The following is a 17,055-nucleotide window of genomic DNA, read 5'->3' as shown; positions in this document are numbered from 1 at the left end:
TGCCACTGCATCTGGCTTGTTTTTGTTTTGTAAATACAGAGTCTAGCTATGTTCCCTGACTGGCTTCCAATTCCATTCCAATTCCAACTCTTTTTGCCTAAACCTTCAGAGTAGCTGAGGTTACAGGCATATAACCACTGCATGCACCTGGCTACAAATGAAATCTTTATGGGTATTTCCTTTTTCAATAATTAGCCCAGAAAGGAACATGTAGAATTAGAGAAAGAACCCTCAGTTCTAAGCCAAGTATACTTCAGCAGATCCACTTCTAGATTAATAAGCAAATATATCAATTGACAAAACATGATGATGATTCGTGTTGAGTACATTGTGACTGGGGGAAGACATGTATGCCACTAAAATGGCAAAGAGATGAATTTTTGAAACATGCTAAAAAAATCTAAATTAAATAAGAAAATCAGTACAGGGAGGTCATGGAATATTAACGAGCAGTTATTAACAGAGGCATATGCCTGAATGACTAACAAATATATGAAGAGATATTCTACAGTTTTAGAAAATAAGTCAAGGTCAAAGTGATTGTAATGGCAGAATTATATATCATTTTCAATAAATTGTAATAAAAAAGGAGAAGGATCTTAGGAACTATAATAAGTGTGTAAAATGACAAACCATTTGTAGAAGTCAACAAACCAACATTTATCTCCATTCTTTATACCAAATCTGATATGCTAGATAATGTTTTAGAAACAATAATCTTGGAGTAGAGTTTTTTGAGTTCTTTATAGATTCTGGAGATTAGTGCTCTATCTGAAGTATGATTGGCAAAGATATTGTCCCACTCTGTAGGCTCTTTCTTCACATTGCTGATAGTTTCCTTTGCTGAGAGAAAGCTTTTTAGTTTGAATCTATCCCAGTTATTGATTCTTGCTTTTATTTCTTGTGCTATGGGAGTCCTGTTAAGGAAGTCTGGTCCTAAGTCGACATGTTGAAGATCTGGACCTACTTTTTCTTCTATAAGATGAAGGATCTCTGGTCTGATTCCGAGGTCCTTAATCCATTTGGAGTTTAGTTTCATGCATGGTGAGAGATATGGGTTTAGTTTCATTCTGTTGCATATGGATTTCCAATTCTCCCAGCACCATTTGTTGAAGAGGCTATCTTTTCTCCTTTGCATATTTTTGGCCCCTTTGTCTAGTATGAGAAAATTGTATTTATTTGGGTTTGTGTCCGTGTCCTCTATTCTGTACCATTGATCTACCTTTCTATTTTGGTACCAATACCATGCCGTTTTTGCTACTATTGCTTTGTAGTAGAGTTGAAGATCTGGTATTGCAATACCCCCTGTTTCACTCTTCCTGCTAAGGATTGCTTTAGCTATTCTGGGTTTCTTATTCTTCCAGATGAATTTCATAATTGCTTGCTCTATTTCTGTAAGGTACGTCATTGGGATTTTAATTGGAATTGCATTGAAGTTGTATAGCACTTTAGGTAGTATGGCCATTTTGACAATATTAATTCTTCCTATCCAAGAACATGGAAGATCTTTCCATCTTCTAAGGTGTTCTTTAATTTCTTTCTTTAGTGTTGTATAGTTCTCATTGTAGAGGTCTTTCACCTCTTTTGTGAGATTGATTCCCAAGTATTTTATTTTTTTCGAGGCTATTGTGAATGGGGTAGTTTTCCTAATTTCTCTTTCTGAAGATTCATCACTTATGTATAAAAATGCGTTGGATTTATGGGCATTGATCTTGTAACTGCTACTTTACTGAATTCACTTATGAGTTCTAAGAGTTTTCTGGTGGAATTTCCAGGTTCCTCTAAATATATAATCATGTCATCAGCGAACAGGGATAGTTTGAGTTCTTCTTTTCCAATTCGTATCCCTTTAATTTCTTTGGTTTGTCTAATTGCTCTGGCTAGAGTCTCAAGAATGATGTTGAATAGAAGTGGTGAAAGAGGGCATCCCTGCCTTGTTCCAGTTTTTAGGGGGAATGCTTTCAGTTTGTCACCTTTTAGAATGATATTAGCCATGGGCTTAGCATAAATGTCCTTTACAATGTTAAGGAATGTTCCCACTATCCCTATTTTTTCTAGTGTTTTGAGCATGAAGGGATGCTGTATTTTATCAAATGCTTTTTCTGCATCTATTGAAATAATCATGTGATTCTTGACTTTAAGTCTATTGATATGGTGAATGACATTTATTGATTTCCTGATGTTGAACCAACCTTGCATCCCTGGGATGAAACCCACTTGATCATGGTGCACTATCTTTTTAATATGTTTTTGTATGCGATTTGCTAAAATTTTGTTGAGAATTTTTGCGTCGATGTTCATTAAGGATATTGGTCTGAAATTTTCTTTCCTTGATGAGTCTCTGTCTGGTTTAGGTATCAGTGTGATATTGGCTTCATAGAATGAGTTTGGGAGGGTTCCCTCCTCTTCTATTTTATGGAATACTTTGAGAAGTATTGGAATGAGCTCTTCTTTAAAGGTTTTGTAGAACTCGGCTGAGAACCCATCTGGTCCCAGACTTTTCTTTGTTGGTAGGCTTTTGATGACTTCTTCTATTTTAGTACTTGAAATTGGTCTATTTAAATTGTGTATGTCCTCCTCGTTCAGTTTAGGCAATTCATATGTCTCTAGAAACCTGTTGATGTCTTCGAAATTTTCTATTTTGTTGGAGTATAGAGTTTCAAAATAGCTTCTAATTATGTTTTGTATTTCAATCGTGTCTGTTGTGATATTTCCTTGTTCATTCCGAATTTTAGTGATTTGGGTTTTCTCTCGTCTTCTCTTTGTTAGTGTGGCTAAAGGTTTATCAATTTTGATTATTTTTTCGAAGAACCAGCTATTTATTTTGTCAATTTTTTGTATTGTTTCTTTTGTTTCAATTTCATTGATTTCAGCTCTGAGTTTAACTATTTCCTGTCTTCTACTACTTTTGGTGCTGGTCTGTTCTTCTTTCTCTAGGTCTTTGAGCTGTAGTGTTAGGTCGTTTATGGAGATTCCTTAGAAAACTTGGAATGGACCCTCCATTTGACCCAGCTATCCCACTCCTTGGCCTATACCCAAAGGACTTAAAATCAGCATACTACAGAGATACAGCCACATCAATGTTCATAGCTGCTCAATTCACAATAGCCAGACTGTGGAACCAACCTAGATGCCCTTCAATTGATGAGTGGATAAAGAAACTGTGGTATATATATATATATACAATGGAATATTACTCAGCCATAAAGAATGATAAAATTATGGCATTTGCAGGCAAATGGATGAAATTGGAGAATATCATGCTAAGTGAGATAAGCCAATCTCAAAAAGCCGAAGGACTAATGATATCACTAATAAGTGGAGGATGACACATAATGGGGGGAGGGAAGGGTTAGTGTTAGGGTTAGAGTTAGGGTTAGGGAGGGGGGCAAGTATGGAGGAAGGAAGCACTGTATAGAGGGAAAAGAGGGGTGGGAGGGGTGGGGGAAGGGAAAAAATAACAGAATGAATCAAACAACATTGTTCTATGTAAATGTACGATTACACAAATGGTATGCCTTACGCCATGTACAGAGAAACAACATGTATCCCATTTGTTTACAATTAAAAAAATAAAAAATTAAAAAAAAAAAGAAACAATAATCTCCACTATTTCTGTATTTTCCTCTGTATCACAGAAGGAAGTATGGTCATACATTTTCCAAAATGTATTGCCATTCTAGTTCTTGCAACAGAAAATTCCATGTGGTTTGGAAGGCATATGGACACTGAGATAGCACCAGACAATAGTATCAAGACTGAGTGAATCTGAGGGATTTTGAGCAGCCTGTGTTTGTTTTCCTTGAAGTGCCTGTCCATGAACTTGGGGGGTGCTTTCTTTCAGATCCTAACCTTCCTGACTTTGTGGAAGCAGGAAGGAGTGAGAGTAAGCAGCAGTCTTTCTTGCATTGTCTATAAGTCCTTCCAAGGTTTTGTTAGTATCTAGCTTCCAGTGTTAAATTCTATTTTCCCAAAAATCCTCAGAGTGATCTTTCAGCCTATGCTGATTGATACACAAATTAATCCTACTCATGAGTATTGTCCCATTCAAATAACCTGCCTTTTCTTTAAAGCATCGAGTAGCATAAGTTTTAGGACAGAGTCTCACATGGAAAAAGCCCAAGTGAAATATGGCAGGGGGGGATACTGAGAGGTAAGGAGCAACAACTTAGAAATATGTAAAGGAAGAAAGTTTTAAGAATGAAACAGGATGAAAATAATATGAATCATTTAATAGCATGTCTATAAATTCAAACACACACACACAAACAGTGCATATATAACAAATTTACACATCATTAAGGAAAGTGAGTATATATGTCAATAGAGAGGTATAGGCAAATAGAACAAAGGAAAGGTAGAAATAAAATAAAATGTAGCAGAATGCCATAAAACAAAGTAGGATAGAATATAAAAGGGACAGATACAGACCTTTGAATGTAGTGTACTTTGAACTGAGTTGTATGAAGGAGCATAAACTTTCTCTGAACCTCAGGAGCAGAAAGGAAATAAATTTGTCACACAAAAAAGCTCCCATTACTGCTTATTTCATCTAAGTACACACTAGTATTTTCAAATTTTATTTTTCATTATACTTCTGTATTTTTGTACGAAAATTTAGATTTTCAAAGCTTTATTCTACCAATAAATGTGCACACAACTTTATGTATCTACATTCATATTCTTCACATATCTTTATACTCTAAAACAACTGAAAATATTTAACATTTAAATATTTGAAGATATTAAAGATGGTATTGAGTTAAGGAGAAAAAATGTAAAATACAGAAGTAATATTTATTTTTTAAATGTCAGATTGACCCTCTTTCTTTTCCCTAGCCTTATAGAAATCTTATAGGATCATAATTGACATAGACAGGTTATCAACAAGTATTATTTTCTTTCCTTTCCATAAGTCAACATCATTTCTGTGACATAACTCATCCTTTTAATCAAAATGATATCTTATTATTCCATACTCTCAGAACTCCTATTTTTCCTGAGAAATAATGTGATCATTTCTGAAGAACATGTTATAATTTGCCTGAGGCAATCATGGTAGCCCTATCTTTTGTTCCTGGAATCAGCATAGAAATAAGTTCTGCCCAATGACACAATTATGGTTCAGGGACTTTAGAAAATATTTTCCTTCCTGATGAAGCATGAAGGTTAATTTTATGTGTTAACTTGACTGAGCCAAGAGATGTCCAGATAGCTGTTAAAACATTATCTCTGGATGTATCAGAGGGTATTTCTGGAGGAACTCAGCATTTGAAGTGGTGAACTGGTAATGAGATGGCCTTCCCCAAAGTGCATGTGAATCATTCGGCTTGTCGAGGGTATAAGCAAAACAGAAATGTAGAGGAGGAGGAAATTTGCTCTGTCTGTTTGACCTGAGACCTCCATCTTCTGTTGTCCTTTGTATTAGAGATTGGTTTCATGGTTCTTGGCTATCCAGACCCAGATCTGCACTTATCTAATTTCCCCTATCCCTTCTTAGCTCTTCTCAGTTTTTCATTCTTGGAATGAATTATGACACAGGCTTTCTTGGTTCTCCAGCTTACAGGTGGCAGAAATATGGGACTTACCAACCTCAGTAACTATATGAGCCAATACAATATCTGTGATTAACTCTTCTCATCTTTATCTGTATTTGAATATTGCATGGGTCTGTTTTCTGGAGAATGCTAATACAAGAAGATAAGAATTGCATCAGGGGATGCCCTTTGTTCCTCCTTACCCTTATCCACCATTAGGGAAAGTGTGATTTATCTAAATGAAACAGTCATCTTGCAACTCTCAAACAAGGAACCAGTGGACTAAACCAAAATAAGTGAAATACTTAAAATGGTGAAATAAAAAAAATTGACTTATGTAGATAAAGTCCTTCTTAGTTTGCTGACTTTGCTTTATTTATACAGATTCTAATACATTACCAAAATCTTACAATTAAATGAAATGGTTATGACATCTAAAAGCAGATGAATATTAAATACAGGGCATAACTCCACCAAATTTTATAATTAATGAAAACAAAGAGTCAATTTTTATATTATTTCCATATTCATAAAGTCTAGAGGGGTGATTGATTTTATAATGATTCATAGTTAAAAGCAGATGGTTCATAATTTCAAAATAAAGTAAAAAATTAATGTAAAGCATAATGACTTAGAAAACCCATAAAATGCAATAATTTGGAAAATTATCATTCAAATCATTAAATTCTTACTAATTACACAATTGGTTTATTTTATATTAGTGTAAAAAATCCTTTAGGTCATAAGTCATTAATTAAAAGTTCTTAAATTAGTAACATGACTCTAATTCAATAATTTATTTTCAGAAAACAAGATTATGATTAAAAATTCCTTCAGGAGTTTTCATTACCTCTGTTACATAATGATGTAATTACATAAGTAGTTATAAAATATTATAAACTTAATGCCAAGGCTTTAAGTCTAAAAAAATTGCTATAATACTAATAATTATTCTCTCCACTTTTAAACATCTGTTACTATGATGTTCACAGTCATTCTTTAAGTTACCTCCTATTGCCTCTATAAAACATATATCTGACTTGATACTTTTTTCTTAAATTACTTGAGCCAATGCCCATTGCACTTGGATAAAGTCTAATGTGATTCCTGACTCTGCAAAGTTCTGCCAACACTGCTCCTCTTCAGTCTTACTTCTCCGCATTCAGATGACCCCTCCACTCTCTACCCATACTGAGCTAAGAGTGTCTCTTCAGAAAATCTGTTGCCTGGAAGAGATGCCTTGCTCTGCCTTTCTGTTAATCATGGCAAAATCACACTTCTTTGTTTGTCAATCTACTGGGTGTGAAATAACATATCATTGTAGAGGAGTTTGAATGATATCTTTGTTCATTTATTACAGATTTGCCCTTCATAGATGTCTACAGTTTTTAGACACAGGTCCTTTGCCAATCATATGTGTTTCAAATACCTTCTCTCAGAAAATGTTTATTTACTTCTTGTGGTAGTATTTGATAAATCACATTTCTTAATCTTAACAAAATTAGTATTTCTAGATCTTTCATTTTGAGTTAACATATTAAATGTATTTATTGACAAATATTCCCCTATACTAAAATCATAAAATATATGGTTATGTTGTCCCTTAAAACAATTTTTGTTTGTTTTGTTGTTTACCTTCAAACTTAGGTTTGTACTCCAAATAGAATTGCTATGTTCTTCACATTCAGAATCAATTTATCTAGTTTAATTTTTTTTAGAAGTCTTTTATTTCCTACTTCTAACACCATTCCTCTCATATACCACATGTATATGTCTATTTCTGGGTTCTTTATTCTGCTTCACTGATCAATTACAATTCCTTGAGCCAATACTACACTATCTTAATTTTTATACCATTATAATTCATTTATATATCTGGTAGACAAGACCATATATGTTAATTTTCTTTACCAAGAGTGTATTGGCTATTCTTATATGCTTTATATTTTCTTGTCAAGATACTTAACAGAACTGCCTAGGGTTCAATGGTAAGAAACTTAAAATATTTTTTTTTTCACAAAAGCTCTGTACGTAAGTTGTTTAATTCTTTGTATTCTTTACATTTTATTATTTATTCTTGAAAATAGAAGTTTAAATTGTTTTTTACCACTTCTTCTGATGTGAATATTATAAATTGTATTATATTTTTATATTTCAGTATTCCTATATTCATTTCTAACATGCAAAAGTAAAATTGATTTGGGGATATTTGTCTTGTATCTTCTGAAGTGGCTGGATACGAAATAAATGACTTATAGAAGGTTTCTTTTTTCTTCTTTCTCTCGTAGATTTCTTATAATTTTCTCTGTCGATAATCATGTCATTTAAAAATAGAAGCCATTTTGTTTCTTCCTTTGAAATTTGTATGTATATCATCTTATTTACTTGCCTTACTTGTACTGGTTGAAACTTCAAGAACCCTGTTGAGTAAGGATAGTGACAGTGCACAGCTTTGATTTCTTCCTAATTTCAGATGAAAAACATTCAGTCTTTACCGTTGAAAATAATGTTAACTGCAGGTTTTCTGTCAATGTTTTTTATCAACTTGAGAATGTTATCCTGTATTCCTATTGTTTTATGAGAATTGCTATGAATCAACAGTGAATTTTACCAAATGATTTTTCTTCATTGGTAAGATTATATGATATTTATTATTTAGGCTCTTTGGTACAATAGATTTCATCAATTATTTTTTTATATCAAATCAGATTTTAATACCTGAAATAACCCTTAATTAATTATTGTGTAATTATACAATTCTTATTATATAATTATTATTGTATAATTTTTTTATAATAGTGCTGATCTTACTTTAATGTTGAAATTTTTTTCTCCACATTTTTATTGGAGCATTATAGTTGTATATAATGGTGGGATTTGTTGTTACACATTAGTACATACATGCACACAATTTACCAATATAATTTGGTGACTGGGATGTAGCTCAGTGGTAAAGCACTTACTTCACATGCATGAAGTCCTGATTTTGATCCCCAGTTCTAAAACAAAACAAAACAAAACCCAAAAAGCCAAACCCACAAAAAGCACCAACCAATCCCTTGTTCCTTTCCTCTATTCTACGGATTTCCCTTTGCTTTTCATATTGTGCTGAATTTTTAAAGGACTTTTGCAACTGTATTCATTAGAGATATTAGCATATAGATTTTCTTTGCTGCATGTTGATTTCATTGTTATGGTAATCATGAGACTAGCTTCAAGAAATGAATTTAGGCAATCATGGTGGCCTATGCCTGTAATCCCAGTGACTAGTGAGAGGTTCACACAAGAGGATTGCAAGTTCAAGGTCAGCCTCAGGGAGTCCCCAAAATGGCTGGGGATATGGCCCTGGGATAAATTCTGGTTAAACCAAAAAGAAGAAAGAAATTAATTTAGGAAGCATTACTTTCTTGTCTATTACATTAAAATGATTGTATAGAATTGCTGTTAATTCCTTTTCAACATTAGTTGAATTCTCCAGTGAAACAACATGGGCTCAAAAATGTCTTTTTAAAATAATTTTGTATTATAAGAACAATTGCCCTAATTTTAAATATCTATAGTAATTATAGTGATATCTTCTTTTTCATTTGCAATATTGATAATTTATACCTTTTATATCAGTTTTATTAGACATTTTAATTTCATTGATCTTTTCAAAGAAATGTGTGTTGTGTTGATTTTTTCCTCTAAAATTTTTCTCTCTCATTGATTTGTCTTCTTATTACTTCTCTCCTTCTATTTACTTTGGGTTTATTTTGCTCCATTTCTCTAGGTTATGGAGATATGAACTTATTTTATTGATCTGAGACTTATCCTCTTTTCTAATACACATATTCAGAGCTAAAAATATCCCTGTCAACACTTCTATTGTGGTGACCCACACATTTTGATATGCTGTATTTTCATTTTCATTCAGTACAATATATTTTAAATTTCCTTTGGGACTTCCTCCTTTGACCAATTTATTGAGAAATCTGTTATTTAATTTTCAAATGTTTGGAGAATTTCTTCTTGTCTTACCTTTATTGATTTCTAAAATCTAATTTCATTGTGTTTGGAGAATACAATCTATATGACTTCAGTTCTTTTAAATTCGTTGAGATTTGTTTATAGCTCAGTATATGACCTATCTTTGTGCATGTTCTTTTAGTAACTGAAAAAATCTAGTGTAAGATATAGTATCTACTCTTTGATGAATGGAATGTTCTACTAAGGTCTATTGTATCTTAATGGTTAGTCATGATATTGAGTTATGCTATATTATTACTAATTTTCTACTTGTTTTATCAGTGTTTGAGAGAAAAGTGATGACTTTCAATGTACTTGTGATTTTGTCTATTTCTCCTTTTGGTTCTGTCAATTTTCACTTAATATACTTTCCGGCTGTGACTTTTTTGTTTGTGTATAATTAGCAGTGCCATAACTTCTTGTCAGATGGAACCTGTTGTTGTTATGAAAGACACCACTCTATCTCTAGTAAATTTATTTGTATAAGATCTATATTTTCTGATATTAGTGGAATCTCTCCTTTTGTTTTTGGTTTGCATGATATATATCTTCTATCCATTTTCTTTAAAGACTATAAACATTCTATATCTGATTCAATAACTAAGTTTTTGTAGATAACAAGTAATTGGGTCAATAAATAATATTCTATCAACTTCTAGTAATTGGCATGGTGATTATATTTAATGAGGTTATTTATGAGTTAAGGCTCAAATCCATATTTTATCATTTTCCTATTTATGATTTCTGCTTTTAGTGTATGATTGCTTTTTTCTGCTTCCATTTTGAATATTTTTTGTGCTTTCATTTTAATTTATCTATATCTCCTAGTTTCTCTCTTACATATAATTTATCTATATCTCTTAGTTTCTCTCTTACATATACATATACATATACTAAGTATTCTTAGCATTACATTATGATTCAAAACAATATATTAGAGCTGCCATTTTAAACTTTCTTTAAAGTTCAGAACACCTACCTCTTTCTGCATGTCTTTAACCTACCCCATTTAATTATAATGCTGTGATTTAAAAAGGATATAGAAAAATTTTTTAAAATATTTTCTCTACATACATTTAGAGCAACATCAGTGCCATAATTTTGCTTCACCAACCAAATATTAATTAAAAAATCAAGAGAAGAAACATCTATCGTTTTAACCCATAGTTTTGCTTGCCATACTCTTTACATTTTCCTTCTCTGTGTCTCCAAGTTTATTTTCTTGTGTGCCCTGTTCAGAGAACTGCCTTTAGTCATTCCTTTAACTTAGATAAATCTATACTTAGCATCAAACTATCCTTGCTTCCATCATCTGAAAATTGTATCCTCCTTTGTTGCCGAAGTATATTCTTGTAGGATCTAAGTTCTTGATGACAGAGCTTTCGTTTCAGTGCTTGAAAGATAATGTGCCACTTCTGGGTTTCATAGTTTCTGTTATAAAAACTGTCATTCAATTTGCTTTTCCTTTTTTGGGAGGGTCCAAGTTCCCTCTTATTGCTGTCAGGATGTTTTCTTTGTGCAAATGCATGCACACACATACTGTTTTGGTTATGATGTATCTTGGCATATATTTTGTGGGGTTTATACTCCTTGTGGTTTGCTTAGCTTCTTGTATGTTTCTTGAAAAATTTGGAAAGTTTTCAAACATTATTTCTATTATTTCTTTGAGTGCATTTTCAATGTGATCTTCATTTTTCTTGCCTTTTGAGGCTCAATTGATTCAAAATTGCAGACAATTTGTTTTAGTCCCCCAGGGGTCCCTGAAGCTTATTTCTTTTTTCTATCTGTTTACTCTCTGTTGCACATTTGAGTACTTCTCTACCATCCTATCTTCCATTCCACTAATTTTAGCTCTAACTCTTCCATCCTAATGTTGAACAGTGTATTATGGTAAATAATTTCTAAATTTTCATTTCTAAATTTTTTATTTGCTTTTTCTTGATATTTTCTACTTTTTAAAAAAATTAACTAGGGATTAGACCCAGGGATGTTTTAGCACTGACCTACATGTCCTTTTTAATTAATTAATTAATTTTTTAGAAAGGGTCTCACTGAGTTGCTCAGTTTACTGATAAGATGTTGAGGCTAACTTTGAACTTGTGATGCTCATACCTCAGTCTCCCAATCACTAGTATTATAGGTGTGCAACACTGTGCTGGGTTATGTTTTCTACAGTTTTTCTTGAGTCCTTTATATATTAGGTGAAACTTCTTACTGTTTCATTGTTTCAAGCTTGTTCATAATATTGACTTGAAGTCTTTTCATCATTGCTGCTCTAAAATCTTTGTAAAAAATCGATTATCTCTGTCTCCTCAATATTTGCATATGTTTTCTTATTTTCTCATTTAATTTTAGATCTTTCTGGTTCTAGGTATGATGAATGGTTTCAGTTGAAACCTGGATATTTTAGGAAATTCTTGAAATCTTTTGACCTTTTTCGGCTACCTTTTTCTGACATTACACTGGCAGATGGAAGGATGAATGCTCTTTGAACCCTCTTGTTGCTGCCAGGATGAGGTAGAAGTTAAAATCTCTACTCACCCTCTATGGACATATAAGTTAGAAGGTGTCCCATTATAGCTGAGTGTGCTTGCCTTTAGTCTGTCCCACTGACTACCCTGACAGGACAGAGTTGAGCACTCATTAACAAACCATCCAATGAAATTCTCACATATGTACTTCCTCTCTCTGATATCATCCTCACAGATGCACTGAAGTCTTCCTTCAGTGCTTCACAAAGACATAAATCTAGATCCCCTATTTGGCTTCTCTCTAGGTTAGTTTGGTAGAGTCAGATTCTTTCATTTCTACTTCTTTTTCTTCTCTTCCTCCTCCTCCTCCTTCTTTTAAAAATTTTTTCGGTACTAGGGATTGAACCCAGGGGTTCATAATCATTAAGCCTCATCCCCAAACACCTTACTTTAATATCATTTTATACATGGAGGCATGGTCTCACTAAAATTACTTAGGGCCTCACTAAGTTGCTGAGCCTGGCTTTGAACTTGGCTCTCCTCTTGCTTCATCTGCCTGAGTTGTTGGGATTACAGGCATGTGCCACTCTGCCCTGGTGAGCCATGTTTTTTCTGTGGTATTTGTCTTCAGTACAGCAGTTCTAAATATTTCATCTTCACAGTTCCTCTTTTCTTGCTCCTTCTGGTTAGAGAAAGTAGACTCTTAAAGGAGAATTTGTTTATGTATTTTTTTTTGAGGGGGCGCTTTGTGTCTTAATTCGCAAGATTTCAGTATTTTTCAACTTTAAGTTGGGGATACATGACACAAAAAGTACATGTTATATATACTTATATATATTATATATATGTGTGTGTGTAAATATAATGTATATATATATATGTATAATATGTATTTTTCCTGTCAAACTAGGAGGAACTATCTATTTCTCTGAATCTGCAGTCTGGGTCTCCTGTTTTTATAAAAATTGACCTGCAGGAGTATTTCCATTCTGGTTTGGTCTGGTCTGTTGGGGCCTAGAGCAGGAAGATAATCCAAAATAATGACCTCCCATAAACATGTTTAACAAACTATCAAACAAGTTCAATCACAACTAGTTCCCAGGATTTACTGCTTCTGCTGGCAGGTGTGGTCTGCATAAGTCAAGAAGTGTTGCAGTTCTTAATGGCAGGTCATGTCCTACAGTATTCCAGTAGACACCAGCTGCTTGCCATCAATTTCTTCTTATTTCAGTGTTCTTGTCTTGTGAATTAAAAGAATAAAGTCAATAGAACAGGATGAATGAGTGTACAAGTATGTTTATTGAAGAAAAAAACAGGAACAGAACTATTGCATTGCAACAAGGGAGCTGGTAGCAGGTTTTCTCCTTTGGTGTGTGCTAGTCTAGTGGTTTATACAGCACATTGTTCACTGCTATTGGTCCAAACTTATGCTAATTAGATTTTGAAAAAATTACCAATGTGTTTGGCTCAAATTTATGCTGACTAGTGTTTGGAAACAATCTAAGGCTATTAGGTAAACACTGAGCTCTAACTTTTGTTCAGGTCTGCTGCACTTACATTTTCTCATGGCAGATCAGGAAGTGGGAGATTGAAGTCGTAGGATGGAGCTGTAGCACTGCACTAAGTGGGCAGGATCCATATGGTGTCCAGCCTGGGTACTAGCTGGCTTGCTCTGCTTGCATGGTGGGCTCCACATGGCTGTGCTCACACACCCTAGACCACCACTCTGCGGCTCTATCACTACACTAGTGATTTTGCTCTGTGGAAAATCTCCCTGGATTTATTCCCCAAACACGCACACACACACACACACACACACACACACACACACACACACAACCACACAAAATTACATCATAACTGTGTATCCCTGACTTTATAGTTTACTTTTGCCATTTTGATTAAAATAAACTTTATAAGGTTAAATTCATATACTACCCAGTCTTTCTACTGCCTTTGCTTTTAATATTATGTTTTTGATATTAATCCATATCTATAAGTTTTTGTTTTTGATATTAATCCATATCTATAAATAATAGCTTATATGTTGGTTTCTAAATATTTTGTCATATAAATATATCATAATTTATGTATACATTTTACTTTTGATGATTTTGGGGTTATTTCTAGCTTGGCAAGTAATAAAAATTTTGCTATAAGCATTCTCATATGTCTCAATACAAGTGTAGAGACTTCTAACACAGATCAAGTTATTGCTATACTGTTAATTAGTTTGAAAAAAAATTCACCTTATACGAATGCAGTATGAAAGAGTAGTGTTTTTAATATATTTTTTCCATTTTTTTTTTTTTTGCATATTACAGATCAATTACCTGTCAAGTTCTTGGCTTGGATTAAATTCTATTTTATTTTAGGTGAATCTAATTTCACTCAGATCCCAAGGTCAATTCAGCATCTCTGAGCTCATGTTCAGTATCCAATTGGCACTTCATATCTGTGGTTTCCACATCTATGAATTAAACCATTCATGAATGGAAAATATTTGGAAAAATTTGCATCCATGTAGAATATATAGATATTTTCTTACAATTATTCCCTGAGCATCAAATATAACTATTATTTACATAGTATTTACATTCTATGAGGTATTATACTTATTTTGGAGATTATTTAAAGTATGTGGGAGGATGTATACAGGTTATATAAAATACTGTACATTTTGAATATGGGACTCGAGCATCACAGAGGTTGGTGTCTGCCATGGACCTGGAACCAATCCCAGGGGAGACCTGAAACAAGTATTCTTAATTGTTCTTTTACAATGGAAGGCCTTTTCTGTTTTCTAGCTGTATGGGGTTCAGTTCCAAGTCAATAAGGTTCTGTTTCTGAAATCAGCTTTTGTTTATTACATCTTTGAAATAACTTCTACTACATTGATAGTGATTTTGGTTGCAACAAAGATGTTCTTCTTCAAAATTGGAAAGTCAGATTTGTCTGTCTTGTGTTTTAATTTTTTTAATTTGTTTTATATTCAAACCTGTTTCAGTCTCTATGCATATTTAGAATAGACATTTGAAAGAAAATAGCTGTCTAAACTAAGGACAATAATTTTGCTGAACGGTTTTGAAAATTTTTAAAAAAATGTATGTTACTATAGCACTGTTTTATATATCACTCTAAATAATCTTTAGAAGAAAATCCTAAATGTGACTTATCTTAGATATCACCTCATGACCACACAATGTCAGAAGTAGATGCAGTGTAGATGGGAGGAATCATTTCTTAACTGCCACAAAGCCTAGTCTCATTCAACAGATAGGCACTACACAGTTCAGACAAAATCAAGGTCAGGGAACAAAAAATTAAAATATATCTATATGTCTTTTTGGAAAAGAAAGAACATAGATCTTAGAAGAAATGCTCTGAATCACTTTGGCAAACCATATGAATGTATTCACTGCTAACTTTTTCTATTCCAGATCTGAATATTGATTATTCACAAGGCCGAAGAAAGAAAAAAATAGTAACATATATCATTTTAACCAAAATTATTGTTTTAGTATTCAGTATCTAATCCTCAGTAAATACTGTTCTACTTCTATTATCTTTTAAAGAAAAATATAAAAAATGTGAATAGATTGTACTGAAAATTTTATAAAATCTCAATTCATCATGAAATATACAAAAAAGTTAACGTTAATCCTTATCAGTTTCCAACTTGACTATTAATATTAGCTATGGTGATTTTAATAACACTGCCTCATATCCAAATGTTTTATTATGTCATTATCGCTCTTTGTAAAGTTGACTTATTAAACTTTGAGTCTTCACTCTTTAGGAGGTCCTGGACTTTTACTTTTAGTGCTTAAAGTTATATATATTTTAAGTTTCAGAATTGTCTGTCTTCTCATGTATTAGCTTTATCAATTTTAATTTTAATTTAATTTTATTTATTTTTAATTTTTTACTTTTGATTCTGGAGATTGAACCCAGGAGAGCTTTACAATTGAGCTACATCCCCAGTCTTTCTGATTTCTATTTTGATACAGGGCCTCACTAAGTTCCCCAGGCTGGTGTTGAACTTGCAATTCTCCTGCTTCAGCATCCTGAATTGCTGGGGTTACAGACATGGACCCCCATGTCCAGCTCATTTATTAGCTTTCATTTCAATGTTCTATAATAATTATTTGGTTGTATTTTTATCAGCAGTTATCCAATGATTCTATACTCTATTTAAACAATTAGCTAGGTACTTTATGGATATTGCATCCTCTAACCCTTACAACCTTATGGGACACATACTACAATTTTTTTTGTTACGGTTGATGTAGCAAGGCATAAGCCTAAGTATTTGAGATAATATATCCAAAGAGTCAGAGATTCAAAGCAATTGAACTTTAAAACATGACTTTATAGCTTAAAAATTTTGTTTTGACAGCTGCGCACAATTTCCTCCCAAATATACAAATAGAAGTTAAGAAAACAATTACACACCACTCATAGTACATCATTTGTTTTACTCATATATAAAATTTTGATCTATAATTATTTTCCTGTATTTTTTCCTCAATATGTTTAAATCACATTAATATATTAAAACTCACTTGACTTCTGCTTTGATTATACAATGTATGGATAGCATTTCTTCAATTGAATTTTAGCAATACCACTAACTTGCCATTATCCCAGAGACTGATTCACAAATTAATAATTAGCCAAACTCTATTGTTGCCCTTTTTCACATAACTAAGTTTCACTGTTATAAAAATAAAATTAGTATGTGTAGACTTAGTTTTAATTTGTCATAGCATTTTCCTTTTGTTTCATCATTCCAGTTGTATAGGTAAGACTTGAAAGAATAAATAACAATAATGCAAACAAAACGCTGCAAATACAACTTAGATGCACTATCTCAGGACCTAGATTAGTTCTTTTTATATAGCAGGTAGTCAATAATTATTTACTGCTAAATAAATAAATGATACATATTCATATACTCTATGTATACATTTATTAATGGGTTATAACATTCGGTAAATAATGTTCGCAGTCCATAAATATTTAAGAGTAATAAAATA

The sequence above is a fragment of the Sciurus vulgaris genome (assembly GCF_902686455.1).
Source record: "Sciurus vulgaris genome assembly, chromosome: 11".
Classification (NCBI taxonomy): Eukaryota; Metazoa; Chordata; class Mammalia; order Rodentia; family Sciuridae; genus Sciurus; species Sciurus vulgaris.
The sequence above is the reverse complement of the archived record's forward strand: the minus strand, read 5'-3'. Positions refer to the sequence as shown.